At 33.5% G+C, this 14,039-nt stretch overlaps 1 protein-coding gene across 1 annotated transcript in view; it reads left to right on the forward strand.

The window, feature by feature from the left end:
- Positions 1 to 14,039, forward strand: part of MGAT4C (MGAT4 family member C) — a 334,130-nt gene that overhangs the window by 152,516 nt on the left and 167,575 nt on the right. The window contains 1 exon segment of the mRNA XM_033057894.1: positions 7,022 to 7,100. The gene's annotated coding sequence lies outside the window, so the exon portion shown is untranslated.

Consider the following 14,039-nt stretch of genomic DNA (forward strand, 5'->3'; position numbering starts at 1 on the left):
AAGTTGATTTATTCCATCCCTACACTGGCAGAATGGGGACACATGCATTGCTAAGTTAACCCAAACTTAGAAGGGGTAAAAAGTGCAAGCACCCTGCCCAGCCTCACGTTAAAAAAAATACCTGACACAAGCACAATCCTTCACAAGGCTTTGTTTTACAATCTCCAAATGTCTCATCACTCTTCCTCCCTCAAAAGGAGGGACAAGCCTATAGGAAAAAATGCTTAAAAAGACTCTAACAGCATCCTGTTACCTGATTTGAGAGACTCCTATTTCTTTTCGGCAAACAGAAAAGAACCCTAAACTAACACCTATGTGTGAAATTTTGCACACTGAGTATTTTTAGCTTCTCCCAGATGCAATGTTGATATTTCAGCACAAAAATTCTAAAAACAGCTTAATTTTCTTTCTTTTTTTGCCGATCTTCAATTTTCAACCACTTTCTCCCCACATATACTGCTGGACAGAGGAGCAGAAGAGAAAGTTTTCAGAGAGAAAGTGAAACAAAGTAGCCTCAAAAATTTTAAATAGTCAGTGTATGAATTTTCAAGATACAATTTGTCTGAAAGAACTATGAGAATGACATTCAAAAAGCCACAGTGTCTTTATTATTTATGAGATTTCCCCTAATTTTTATAAGAATGTATATATATGCTTGGGGTCTTGTTTTGTTGAGGTCAGAAAATTTGTTTTACTGTGAAGGAGTGGTATGTCCCTACTTCCTTAGATAACTGCCCAATTTCTTTCAGGGAAAGGAAAACATCTCACATTCAGCTAGCTACATATTTTTTTCTGAAATGATATAAAGCATATAGAAGTGGGCTTTTTTCATATTGAATCACTTTAAAAAAACCCTGTCTGTAGTTCTATAAGTATTCGGTTTATAGCTTTGTGGTCCTGGTTTTACTGATTGGTATTTTTAAAAATTGCTATCCTGGTAGATTCTGGCTCTATTAACAGAAAGTGGAAAGAAATGGTAGAGAAAGAGAAACAGTAATTTTTCTTCATGATTTTTTCTGGCAGTAGAACTGTGTATGCTGCTCATAATGCAAATTCATAAATAATACGCTTCTTACATAAAAGTGAATAGTAGCAAAAGTGGAGAGTAGGAAGAGTAGGAAATAAATCTCATTAAGTTAGTTAAAGTTACTGCATTTTTTGTGTCAATTTTGCAACTTTCCTATCTGGTTAATCAATTATTTATTCTTTAACATATTTGAGATAATTTATGTCTCTTTGCATTGATCACATTCTTAACTTAAATGATCTAGTTCTATGATATCTACTGGTACCTGCTGATTTTGAATATGCTTTGTTTGTGCTCTCCAAGTTTCATGAGTTTCAGCCAGTATCTGTTGCCACTATTTGAATACAGTGTGGACGTTCCATGCTCTTAGAAGAGTCCCTAGTTTCTCTAGGGACAGCCCTACAACAGAAATGCAGGGAGAAGTGATATTGATGAGAATGTTTGTCTAGTACTAGTTCTTGTTTTCCCCAAATGCATACTTGACAGAAAATCAATCTTCATTATCATTTTAGTTTGGAGCAGTAATGCACTTCTGAAACAACCCTTCTCAACCTTCTCATTTAATGTGTTTGGTTTTGACTGCCAAGTCAAAGCAAGATTGCTTTCAGAGTAAAATTATCTGGAAAACCCACTCCAGCAGGACACTGTTTTCTCATGTAGTGCAGATAGGAGCATCCAAAATACTGGGGTTGTGCTGCTTCCATCAGTGCTTACAAAGCACTCATACAAAAAGAAAGCTTTCAAACCAGTGAGAAACATCATCATGTTTGAAATGCTCTATGTGGAGCCAAAACTAATTTGTCAGTCACCAGTCCTCTGGTTTTACAGCTCATTCCTTTGCTGTCCACAGAGACTTTTTTCTTGTCTTGATGTCATTCCTGTCCTTGTCTTTTCTTTGGCTACTGTGTCTTGTTACTGAACCCCTTTAGTTTTATTTTTTAGTATTTTTTTCCTCACTTCTTTCTTTACCAGCTTCTCTCTGTTGGGCTTACCAAATGGTCAAGTGTAGTCTTTTCCATAGTTGTGAGAAAACATGTTTCATATTGGTCCAAGCTATGGGTTGATGTCCTGACCCAACTTCAGCCTGAGGCCACCACTTGAGCAGAATTAAGCTACTCCAGTGTTTTGTGAGACGCTAGCTCTCCTCACCAGGTTGTATCCTCACCTGCTCCATGGAGCTGCTCAGTCCTGGGGCTCAGGCTGCCACAGTGCCTGCTGGATGCCCTGCTCCCAGCTGGTGAAACAGGTCTGTCTCTGTCTACCAGAACTTGCTCCCTTCTCTGCCATTCATTTCCTCCTCCATCGCCAGCCCAGAGAGCTGCTGGCCCTTGTGCAATTTCAGCATGGATTGCACTTAGCCCAGATGGCCAAACTAACTATAATTCCATGTAACACAGTTTAGCTCTAGGGTGTCCATTGCCTTGACCTGCTAATTCACTTGTAATAATCCCACTGCTTGTGAAAATAGACACAGTACCAGAACTGTGTTTTAAACCTTTAGGGAGACACTATCTAACCTCTATTTTGCGTAATGTTAAATATGATCTCTGCATAGTGAATGTTGGAGTGAGTACATATGAGTTACAACTTCCTATGAGGTCAGTGATATTAGTGAAACACTGGGCAATTCTCTGATGTTTTAAATAAATTCTTATTGTTTAAAATACTTAAGAAAAAAAAAATTTTAGTTATTTGATTGTTAAAGCATTGCATCAAAGCAAATGATGTATTTTTTTTACAGATAGTTCAAGAAAGAATGTGATAAGTATAGTTAGCCTGATCACCTGCTTTGTGATCTTTATGCAGAAGTAATTTCTCTTGCCTTTTTAAGACTATCAGTTTTCTTATAATTGTCTTAGACTGATTAGACCAATCTTTCTTTGAACAAAGATTTTTGTAAAAATGACAGTCCATTGTTCTGCTCTGTCTTTCAAATTCCAACAATGAAATCAGGGGAGGAAGTCTTATATTTAATCTACTTTCCTGTGTGAGAAATGCTATTCTTCTGTCATTCTTCCCAATCTTATATTCAGATGTGTAAGAATAAAAACGTGATGTGACAATAAGCTGACCTTACAACTTTATCTGAAGATGAAATATATTTCTTATAATGTAACAGCAGAATACGTTGTCTGAGAGAGAGTAAAAGTTACGCAGTTTACCTCTTTGCTGCTTTTTGTTTTGATGTCTTGATCTATTTTTTGAACCTTGAAATTGAGATGCTTTACATTTATATTTGAACTCACGTGAATAAGAAATCAGGTTATGCTTCTTCATACCTTCAATATCTCTTTCTGACCTTTCAGCACTTTCAAGATTTTACAAGATACTTACAAGGGTATGAAAGACAGAGGACAGTAATGTTTCTTATTTATAAATGCACACTAATTTGTGTTGTTACTTTTGTTCCCTGAGACACATCATCAGAACATTTGAGTAATATCATCAAAAAGCTTAAATTTAATCTATTATCACAACCTTCTAGAATGCTGTCCAGAAGATTCAGATCTTTGAAACTGAAATATGAGCAGCTGTTTAGCTGATATTAAGAGAAGTTTCATGTGCTAACTCCCTCTTGCAGATGCATACCACATATATCGTAAAAAGAGTGTTCAACAACAGGCAGCCATGGATTATCAGCTTATGAAGTTTACTTAACATGATGTTCTTGTTATCTCCCATATTTATCTCTGAAAAAAAATTAACCCAGTCCATTGGTTTTTCTTCCCCCAAAAGTAAATAATAAAGTACTTCTTGCTATCACACTTTTCCAAAACCACAGAATCTAGTTCAGTTCCTTTTAACCCTAGAATTATATTTTTAGGGATATGTTTGTTTCAGTTTTAGATTTTATTTGTATTTTTCAGCTATAAAATTATGTTGTTATTTTTTAGAAAAAGATAAAATCCTATTCTTACGTATGGAATGAAGTCCTGTTAGGCAGAAGATTATGTGACTTCATGCAATACCTTAAATTTATCAGAGCTACATTTAATTTAGGTTTATGTATTTTTATACATGTTTCTTACAACCCTAATCCAAAATTAATCTTTAGCAGCTACTAAAAAATGTAAAATAACTGTGGTAACAGGTATTATTCATGTGTAAATATACCAAGCTGAATCTTCATGATTGACAGTATTGCCAGAAATATAGATAAAGATTTGACAATTATAAAAAATTGTGGTTTCTCTCAAAAATTCCCAGAGCTTATGTATTTTATGACTCTGTCATCTTTAATTTATTCTGAAAATTGTACTAAGGCTTCTTCAAATAGAGTCAAAGTTTCACCACAAATAGTAGTTTTTCAGATAATTGAGGCTTATTTTTTTATTGCAGTGTATTGGACATGTTAAAATCACTGGAGAATTACCTCACTATATCTTATTACTTGTTGTCACTTTAATAATGATTTATTCTTTAAGTCTTAATTATGATCTAAATAATATTTCCTAACTGAATTTTAAGTTTGAATTAATCTTTCTCTAAAGTATGTATTACAGTTAGCCATGCTTTCAGTATTAATCACAAGAGCATAATATTGTAAATACTTCTGACCATGCTTTTAAATTTTTTTTTAATAAAAGAAACACTTTCTGTCCTTGAAATTACACTGCTCTACAAACTATAAATGTTCCTCTATGATATAGTAGTGCTCAAATAGAAATTAAGTAATACATTCTTAGTTTTGAAGGTTTAGGTATATTTTCCCTTGACTGGGACTGGTGAGATTTGCTGGCATTTCATTTGCTATGTTTAAAATATTTTTTTTTTTTTGGTGGATATATTAGAAGGATAATTCATAGTATCCCTAATATAAGGTATCATAAATTGTTATCTACAGGATGTGCAGTCCAGTTTTCCTTGCATTCATGCAGGAGATAGGGGATGAGGTTCCATGCCAGCTCCCCTCTCTGCTGCCTTTTCCATCATACACTCTTTCCAAGATAAACCTCCTTGAGTCTTAGTTTTTTGCTTGGCATTGTTTCCATTTTGCTGACTTTTGAAAAAAATGTCTGGTCCATTGCTTTCTTGTCTTGTGGTAACACAAGATTTAAGGGTAAATATTCAAGTTCTTGTGTCAGTGATGATGCATCTGCTATCTGTTCTCCACTGATCACATGCATGAGTGATTAGAGCATATTAGCTTAATCTACATAATTATGTAGTGGTGTCCAAAGAGATCAGCATCAGACCAAAACATGTAAAAGTACTTTCAGCGAGAAGGGAAAGTGTGCATATACTGCAGATGAGGAAACTGTGCCAGAGAAAGCCATGTTAATGATGACAGAAAAATGAGAGGAATACTATTCCCTTGTTTTTTTCACATCCTGTTGAAATTAGGTACATGCATACCTATGTTTCTACTTACAAAAATATAAAGATAGATAGAAAAACAGAGGTAGAGCTATTCATAGATACAGAAATGTATGTAATATATAATATGTGCAGGAAAACATCCTGCTTTTATTAGTGTAATACTCGCAAAATATTTCTTGGCATAGAACTAAGGAGCTTGCCTATATAATGTAAAAAGATGTGTTATGTGACATATTTGTCAGAATAAAATCTTTTAAAGGAATATATGAATATCTGTATGCATATGTACAAAAACTAACTACAAATATAAACATTTATAATCTGTCCTTCTTTAAACACATTTTAGTCTACTCAGCATAAAAGGTACACTGTGAAAATAGATTCATGAAACTCAAGGGTAAGCAAGGTACATGACAACTTTTTTAGTTTTAGAATATTGAAATATCTGAAATACATTTTCAGCAATTTCTGAACATGTATTACAAATGTGTTTTAGTCAAGTACTTCTTAGAAAGGATCAACTCCACATAAAAATTAAAGAGGTGAAAAAATTTTTGTAAGATATTGCAGATGAGATAAATGCACTGAAAACATCATGCATTTGTAAGGAGTTTTACAACTAGATAGGTCTAATCAATCTGCATAGTGGTGTCAGTGACCGTAGAGTCTAAAGCATCTAATTTGTTGATAAGCATTTTTTCAGAAAATTCTAACAGTAATGGTCACTCTAGTTAAACTGTTTTCAAGTTCTCCAATAGTTCCATTTAGATTGTACAGATACTGAAATATATACATATAAAATTAAGGTAACAAATTTGGCAGACAATGCAGTAGAATTCAATTCTTGCTAATAAATTTCAAGATAAATTGATTCAGTTTCTCTCTGAAAAATTGGTTATTTTTCCTGAAATAGCTTATGAAAATATTTCAAAGTTAAAAATCATCAGTAATAGCTTACAATTATTATTATTATTATTATTATTATTATTATTATTATTATTATTATTGCATTTGAATGTAGAATAGATAAAGATAGAATAATTGCATATACTTCCTTAGATGGTCTCCTTTACAGTAGTCATAACAATACAGAACAACACAGATGTATGTTCAGAAAAAAAAACATATATAGATTTTCAGCCAAGCTTTCCAATTTAAACATCACTCCCAGACTTGAATACATGCATGAAACCTAAAAATAGAAATCAGAAGAATCCCAGGTCTCTAAATTTAATGTTATTTATCTCGTCTAGCAGTATTTTTGGTAGGTATCTATATGGGTGGGGATTAGTTGGAAAAATGAATCATATAAAAATAGTTTAAGGTCAGTTGACTCTTATTTGAATCATATGTTTTAATATAAAATCTAGAGAATGAAAAATGTTGGTATAACTACACATATACCTAAAACCATTGGTGCTTGAGCCTAACAATTTTTACTGGGTGAGTTGCTTTCAAGTATGTTTTTATAAGATGTGTGCATTATAATAGGAACCAGATATTGACAATAGAAGCTTTGGTCTTTTGTCAAATTCATATCTGTATGAATGTGCATACAGAAACTGTTTCATACTTGCTAAATTCCTTTATTCCTTGCACACACTGAATGTGTGCATGTTTAAAAATTGACATTTGACAGAATCAGAAGATTCTGTTTTGTCTTTGTTTTAACAGGAATTTACATTGTGGCTTTATACTCGGAGAGCCAACCTGTTCCTTAACCTGGTAAGAGTACTAGTGGACATTGTGACAGGTAATTCAAATTCAGCTTATTCCTACTGCTGATGACAAATAAATAAAGACATAGCACACTTCTTAGCTTTAAACACAACCACTGAAACATTGCAAATTTCTTTATTAAAGGAAGTACACGTTTTCAGGTTCTTATTAATTAAGCGTCATGCTGAAGTAAATTAGTCTTTGGTAAAACACACCTTTGTATACGAATCAAGTGATCTTTGTATGAGCAATACATTATTAATATTTTAAATGAATAGTTTGCAACTGACTTTTTTTTCCCCTAAACACAGACTACTTATTATTTATGCATGTTCACAATTGTTCCCAATATATATGAGGCTTTCCAATATTTCTTATATTTATAGTATTCCTTAGTTTTATTAAATTTCTGAGAGTACATAAAAGTTCTAAATAATTTTTTAAAGTTCTTAATGTTTTTGTCAGAAGTAATGGTAACTAATTAGATAGTTCTTTTGAAATGTGAGCTCTCATCTCATTGTCTCGTGCTCAATAAACTTGTTTGTGTATGGCAGTTTGTCCCCCTGAGTGAATCTCTTTATATACAGTAATTTCACAATTATAAGCCACACCATTTTGACTAAAATTTGGGCCGAACACGAAGTGCGGCTTATAATCAGGTGCAGCTTATATACGGACAAAGAAAGAAAAGTTGCTGTTTTAGTTTGGAGGACAGGTGTCTGCTGAGAAAGGCAGGAACTTCTCTTTGAAATGGAGAATGCAAACCCCCTCCCTCCAAATTACTATAATTTGGAAATCAAGGGGCTTTCAGGTAAAAAAATGGGAATTAGGAATAACAGTTCTTTTCTAGGGAAATTAAAGTAGAAATACAGTACTACAAAGAAACAAACTCCAAACCCTGACAAAGTCAGAGTACAACCTGACACCCTGTCAGGCAGGATGTTGGTAGCAGTCCCATTAAATGGTGGCTGCATCCTCCTGCAGTGACAGATGTGATTCAGTTGGAGCAGTGCTCCTGTACAAGGTGCAGTTTCCCTCCAGAGGTCCTGTGGTGATGTGGAGAAATCTGGTTTTCCTCTGGAGTCCAGTGGAGAAAAGGGCTCCCTTAGTGTCCCAAAACCTCTGGTTTTATCTTGGTAAGAAATGTTGGGCTCTTCCCCCCTGGCTGGAGCAACTTCCAATGGGATGCAGTAATTTTATCAGTCCCACAGTGGGACTCAATGGGCCATTAGCAGAAAATGACTCGCTGGAGGGAGGATGGGTTGTGAAAAGATAAAGAACAATGCCCTGCCTGGTTTCAATGGATGGCCCATTAGCAGATTATCTGCCGTTGAGATAAGGATCACTGCCCCCACCCTCAACAGATGGTGATAGAATAGATACCTTTTATCACACCCTGTATTGTAACCCAAGACAGTTGCTGACACCCGAACATGCAGCTTATAATCAGGTGCGGCTTATAATCGTGAAATTAGTAATCCTGCTGTTATGTTCCTGACCATTACCATGACCACAACCCTGAGGTGTTTGAGCTGTCAGATAAAAAGACGGAAAGAGGCTTGTGAAAGTTGTAGAATGCAAAAAGCTTTGTAATGCACTGATGAATTTTCTGCCAAAACTTCACCTCCATTGCTGTCACATTTCCATGAATAATAGTGAGACTTTTCCTCTAATGGACAATGGATGCCTTCAGCCTAATGAGAACTTGCAGAGGCAACCTGCCATGTGTCTCTGTCTCCTAACTGAGGCGAAACAATCTTGCCTGGCTACAGACAAGTGGCTAGGAAACAGTCATGTTCAAATGTACCTGTCAGTAATTAATCCATTTGGGCTTTTTTTTTTTTCCCCCCTAGCATTCATACATACTATTCTATGTGCAGTAGAGCATTAAATTGCTTTCCACTGGGAAAAGGTCACATTCAGGGGTTATCAGAACCATGTTACTGGGTGGAACATGCTTGATTCAGATAGGCTGTTTCTATCAAGAACTTGGCATCTGAAATATTTTCTAATGTTATTCTGGAAAAGCTGATTTTTATTCAATATTATGTAGGTAGGTAAAAGTCATTCAATGGATAGTTTAATTCTACCTCTGATGCAGCCACTGAACAGACACTAATTGTTGTGTCAAGATTCCTAATGAATTTTTCAGTATCTGCTATCAAAGCTTTTTGTTGCAATTACTATAAATTAAAGGTAGAGTCAGTTTCTTGTTTTGTCACTAGACCTTTATAGAACAACAGAGATAAATCTGCTCATTTTGGTCCTGGCTTATTCAAGTCTAGGTCTGTTCTAAAATCTTCCTGAAGTCCTGATCCCTGAAATTGATTAATCTTTTAAATTGAAAATAATGCATTTTTCCTAAAAGTCAATCATCATGTTATCAATGAATAAAAGTTACATTGACTCAAAACATATTTTTGTTGCAAGTTACTTTTTTTCTCCTAGTGGCTATTAGAAAGATATTTTATTTTACTTCCATTTCCCTACTTATGATATGAAATTAATGCAGTAAGAGACAGGTTTTGTTTTGGGTTTTTTTCTTCTTTTTTTTTTCTTTTTATTTTTTTAATTGCAGTCTTTATAGGTGCAAAATATGTCTGGAAATAAGTTTTATTTTCAATTGAGAAGTACATGTTCTATTTCTTTCCTCGTTAAAAGAACAGGATATATTGTAGACCAAATGAAAAACCTTGCACTGCATGGATTAAGAATTATTCCTTCCTCATCTCTTCCACTGTTAAATTATATTTTTATATCAGTATTTATTAAGGCCTTATGAAAGACAGATTATTCAATCAATAATTAAGAATTCACAGCATTTAAATGAAAAATCTATAAGTTAAACTAGGAACTTCGACCTTGTGTCTCTCTAATAAGTACTGATGACAAATACAGAATTTAAATGCATTTATAGGGACATAATTATTTTTAAATTGTTAAATTCATCATTCTTTTTCAAGAACAAAATCTGTCAAAAACTGAGTCTTGTGTCTAGTTAAACATTTGCAAGTCAAGCATGAGTTTCAATTACTGAACAAGAAATTGCATTGCATGAAAAGCCAACATTTTTTCTCCTTTAGAGATATTATACATTGTCTCAGTTGACTTTTGAGCGTGTATTACTAAAGACAATAAACTTACTGAATATTAAAAAATCTATACACAGTGATTCATAGTGTTTTTCCTTTTTAGATGAAAGTATTTGTGCCTAACATTTTTACTTGCATTTTTAATCTGGGACATGTCACCTAAATATCACAGATATTATTTTAGTACTTCTCTCTTTCATTGATGGTTTGGTTTTTTAAAATTTTCTTATCCCAGTTGTGTTCATTTCCATATACTACATGAAAAGTAAAGGAATCTAGGCATAAGGGAAAGGGAGCTAATGTGTTCTAAGTATATTACTACTTAAGCTAAAACATGGGCATGATTTTTTGAGTACTTTAGGACATCAGCAGTAGTTTTGGAAATTCCAATTGCAGAAATTCTAATTGTAGAAATTAATGTTTCACTGACTAATTTCCATTTCCTTCTTGTGCTCCATAAGGTATCAGAAAGATGGGTTGTCTGGTAATTTCACAGAAATATTTCCATTTTTTAATTTCTTTAAGCCTGATATTTTCATTTTTTTTAAAGAACAGAAAGGTATGAAGATATTAACCTCCTGCTGAATGAAGTAAAATTCCTACTCCATAATTCTATAGTTGAAAACTGCTTTAATTTTTTTTTAATTTTTGCAAATTTTTTGTTGGCCTCTGTTGAAAATGGACATATATATCCTGCTGTAAAGCTTCTTTAATATTACTTAATATACTTGACAGTCCTTTCTGAATACATAAAAAAATTACTGTTTTTTAAAATGTAAAACTGAAATGGTCAGCCAATTAAAATGGTAACAAATATTTAAAAGGGGAAAAGATGCCACTGCTCTATAGTAGCAAAATATTATTCGGAATTGTCATGTAAATATGCTGGTATTTTCATAAAAGTCTAAAGTTCCTTACCATGATTAGAGAGAGAGAATATGAATATCCAAATGAAGTTTATCAACAGATTTATACTGAAAATGTCCTCCACATCAACTAGAAAAGAGGAGCTCATAGTCAGGATCTGTGATGAAATATTTTTTTCCATTCATACTTACAGATACTGAGATTGCTCACAGGGCTCCAGCAATATGAAGGGCATTGCAACTCTCTAAAAAAGTCATGAAGTCACAGGACAAATATTTGCCATGTGACAGTTTCCTACACATTTTATTTAGTTTTATAATTTTTTAAAACTAATTTGCTCTTGTAAAAATGTAGCAATATTATAACTTCAATTTAGCAGATATTGCAAGAATCTACAGCTTTCTGAGAAACAAGTTGCATTCTTATTCATTGATTTTAATAATAGATACGATTTACAAACATTCATCATGCCTCTGTGAAAGTTTATGCATATCTTAGTTGCCTGGAAATCTACAAGAGTGCGATGAAAGAAATTTTCTGGGAGTCAGAATTTTGTACTAAATTAAAGGAAGTAAATTCACCTGCCTTCAAATCTTTCATTACTGTTTCAATCTTCTTCCTTTCCTGTTTTCCTGCCTTTTTCTGTGGTATTCCCAAATGAGTTGTCTTTCAAACAAAAAGACAAAAAGAAACCAAGAAGCAAACAACCCCCCCCAAAACTGAACCAAACAAAAAAACCTGACCCCCCCAAAAAAATCAAACCAAACCAACCAACCAACCAAAAAACAAAAAACAAAACAAAAACAAACAAAAAAAAAAACCCAAACAAAAAACCCAAACATGCAAGCATTTATGGATATGAAAAACCTTCTTTCTGCCCTCAGTACATTGCTGCCTGAAAAACTTCTTGCATTGTCTCATTTATTGCACTCTATTTCCCTCAATAGATGAATTAACTCAAGGACTTATGTTGTCATGGTTTTTCACTTTAATTTTACTAGTTCTTTTTCAGCTTTGGTTTTTCTAGAACTGTGGCCATTGTTTCTAGCTGTAAGAAAAGTGTTATTTGGGAAATGGTGGCTGCACCATCCTATATTAATTATGTATAAGTGAAGAGCCTTATGAGATTTATTTCTTAATACTCCAGAAGACTAAACCTTCAAATGTAAAAATATTGTCTCAGTAATACACAGGTCATTATAAATATTAGAAAGTCAGAGGTATTTTGCCAGATCCACTTTTTTTTCTCTAAGTGTACCCTGACACTGTTTTACTGGCTAATTGGTTTGTGCAGCATTATTCCAGCATGAAATAACAGACATAAAATTTCTGTGAACTGTGACTTTTGTGTCATCCTGCTAGTTGAAAATAAGATTGCAGACTATAAAATGCCTTTTCTTTAATGAGTATCACTGCTGTATCCTATAAGATTTAATTACAAATTGACTAATTCGGCTTTATACAAGGCCTTGGAGATGAGGGTTTTGGCATGGTGATAAAACCAGCTTAAAAAAATTTTCTGCCTTATGTTTGATCTGAAAATCAGGATTTTTATTGACAAAGATATGCTGTGCAAACTATATAGCATTTTAAGAATTGTCTGAAGAATTCTGCATGCCCAGTATTTGTATATTGAATTTTGAGGTGTGCCATAAGTAAAGACTCCAATAAGTAAAATCTGGATTTTTCACAGGCCATTGAAGAACATATATACTCCATAAACCTCTCTAAATAAGGATTACTGTTTTCAGCATGTTAGACCATATTGATTTTCTTTTTGGTAAGCAAACTTTTTGAAAATTGGCAGAAGACAGTCTGGGCATAAGGTGAAAACTGCAGAAAATGTTTGTACCTGAACCCATTAATTATTGAGTCTTGCAGGCACTCTTAAGGCAAACAACACAGTACAATGCACACCTCTAGGATGTGGACGCATTGAAGACAGATAATGAATAAAAAGCACAAAAGTTACACTGTCTGTCTTGTAACAGGGAGTTTGGATCCAAAGAAAAAAAATATCAATATCTAATGGGCTACTGTGAATGCCAGAATTAATGTTTAATAATCATTAAGATTGGAAGTAATCATATAGTCATTAAGATTGGAAAAGACCTCCAAGATCATTGAATACAACCATTATGTACATATATCTCAAATCAGTGCTATCTTCTGCATGACTTTCAACCATGAAGGCGTCTTCAAAATATTCTGTGACTCTCTTTGATCTTTCAATGACAATAGTTAAGAGAATTTCTTTTTTTTAAATTTGAAGTTACATTATAAAAATATTGAAATTCTTGTATGTATAACTATTCTATAGTATATTGGTAAATAACTGATCTATAACTATATGCCCCTGTAAAAAATATTTTGTTCTATTGCTACTCTATGTAAACCAAAACACAGAAATCTCTTAAGACTCTTACAGTTTTTGAAAAGTACTTTTTTTGTCTGAGGCACTGGTGTATCTCAAAGTCCACACATAACAAAGGAAATTGGAAGTAAAATGTGTTAAACCAAAATGAAGTTTAACGTACTTCTATTGAGGGAAATTTTTATATTCTTGTTACAAAGGAAGATGTGAAAAAATTAATAATTTGAACAAGCACAAAATTATTTAAACTACAACCCTTAATAAAATTTAATTTTACAGATTTGACATCAACCCCAGAAATCATATGAAAGATGTGTTCACTAAACAGATCTTTTTCACACACCACATCTTATAAAAGGACCATGACAATCATTCTCTTCTGTGCTGCTGGAGGAAATACTGGCATATTGATTTGTCTAGATCAGGTCCTTGGGAATCAGGAGCTTATGTTATTGTGGATGAATTATTTATTTTTATTAAATTCTGTCTTGGGCTGTTCTTAGGAAAAGAGACCCACACAAGATTGACTTCATTATACATGAAGCCTTCTTTCTGTTAGCACACCAGCATGTGAAGAAGGGCAAGGTGCAATAGGCTACAGTTAGAAAGTGTTCTTCAACCTGGGGAAGATCAAATTGGC

The sequence above is a fragment of the Catharus ustulatus genome, chromosome 4 (assembly GCF_009819885.2).
Source record: "Catharus ustulatus isolate bCatUst1 chromosome 4, bCatUst1.pri.v2, whole genome shotgun sequence".
NCBI lineage: Eukaryota > Metazoa > Chordata > Aves > Passeriformes > Turdidae > Catharus > Catharus ustulatus.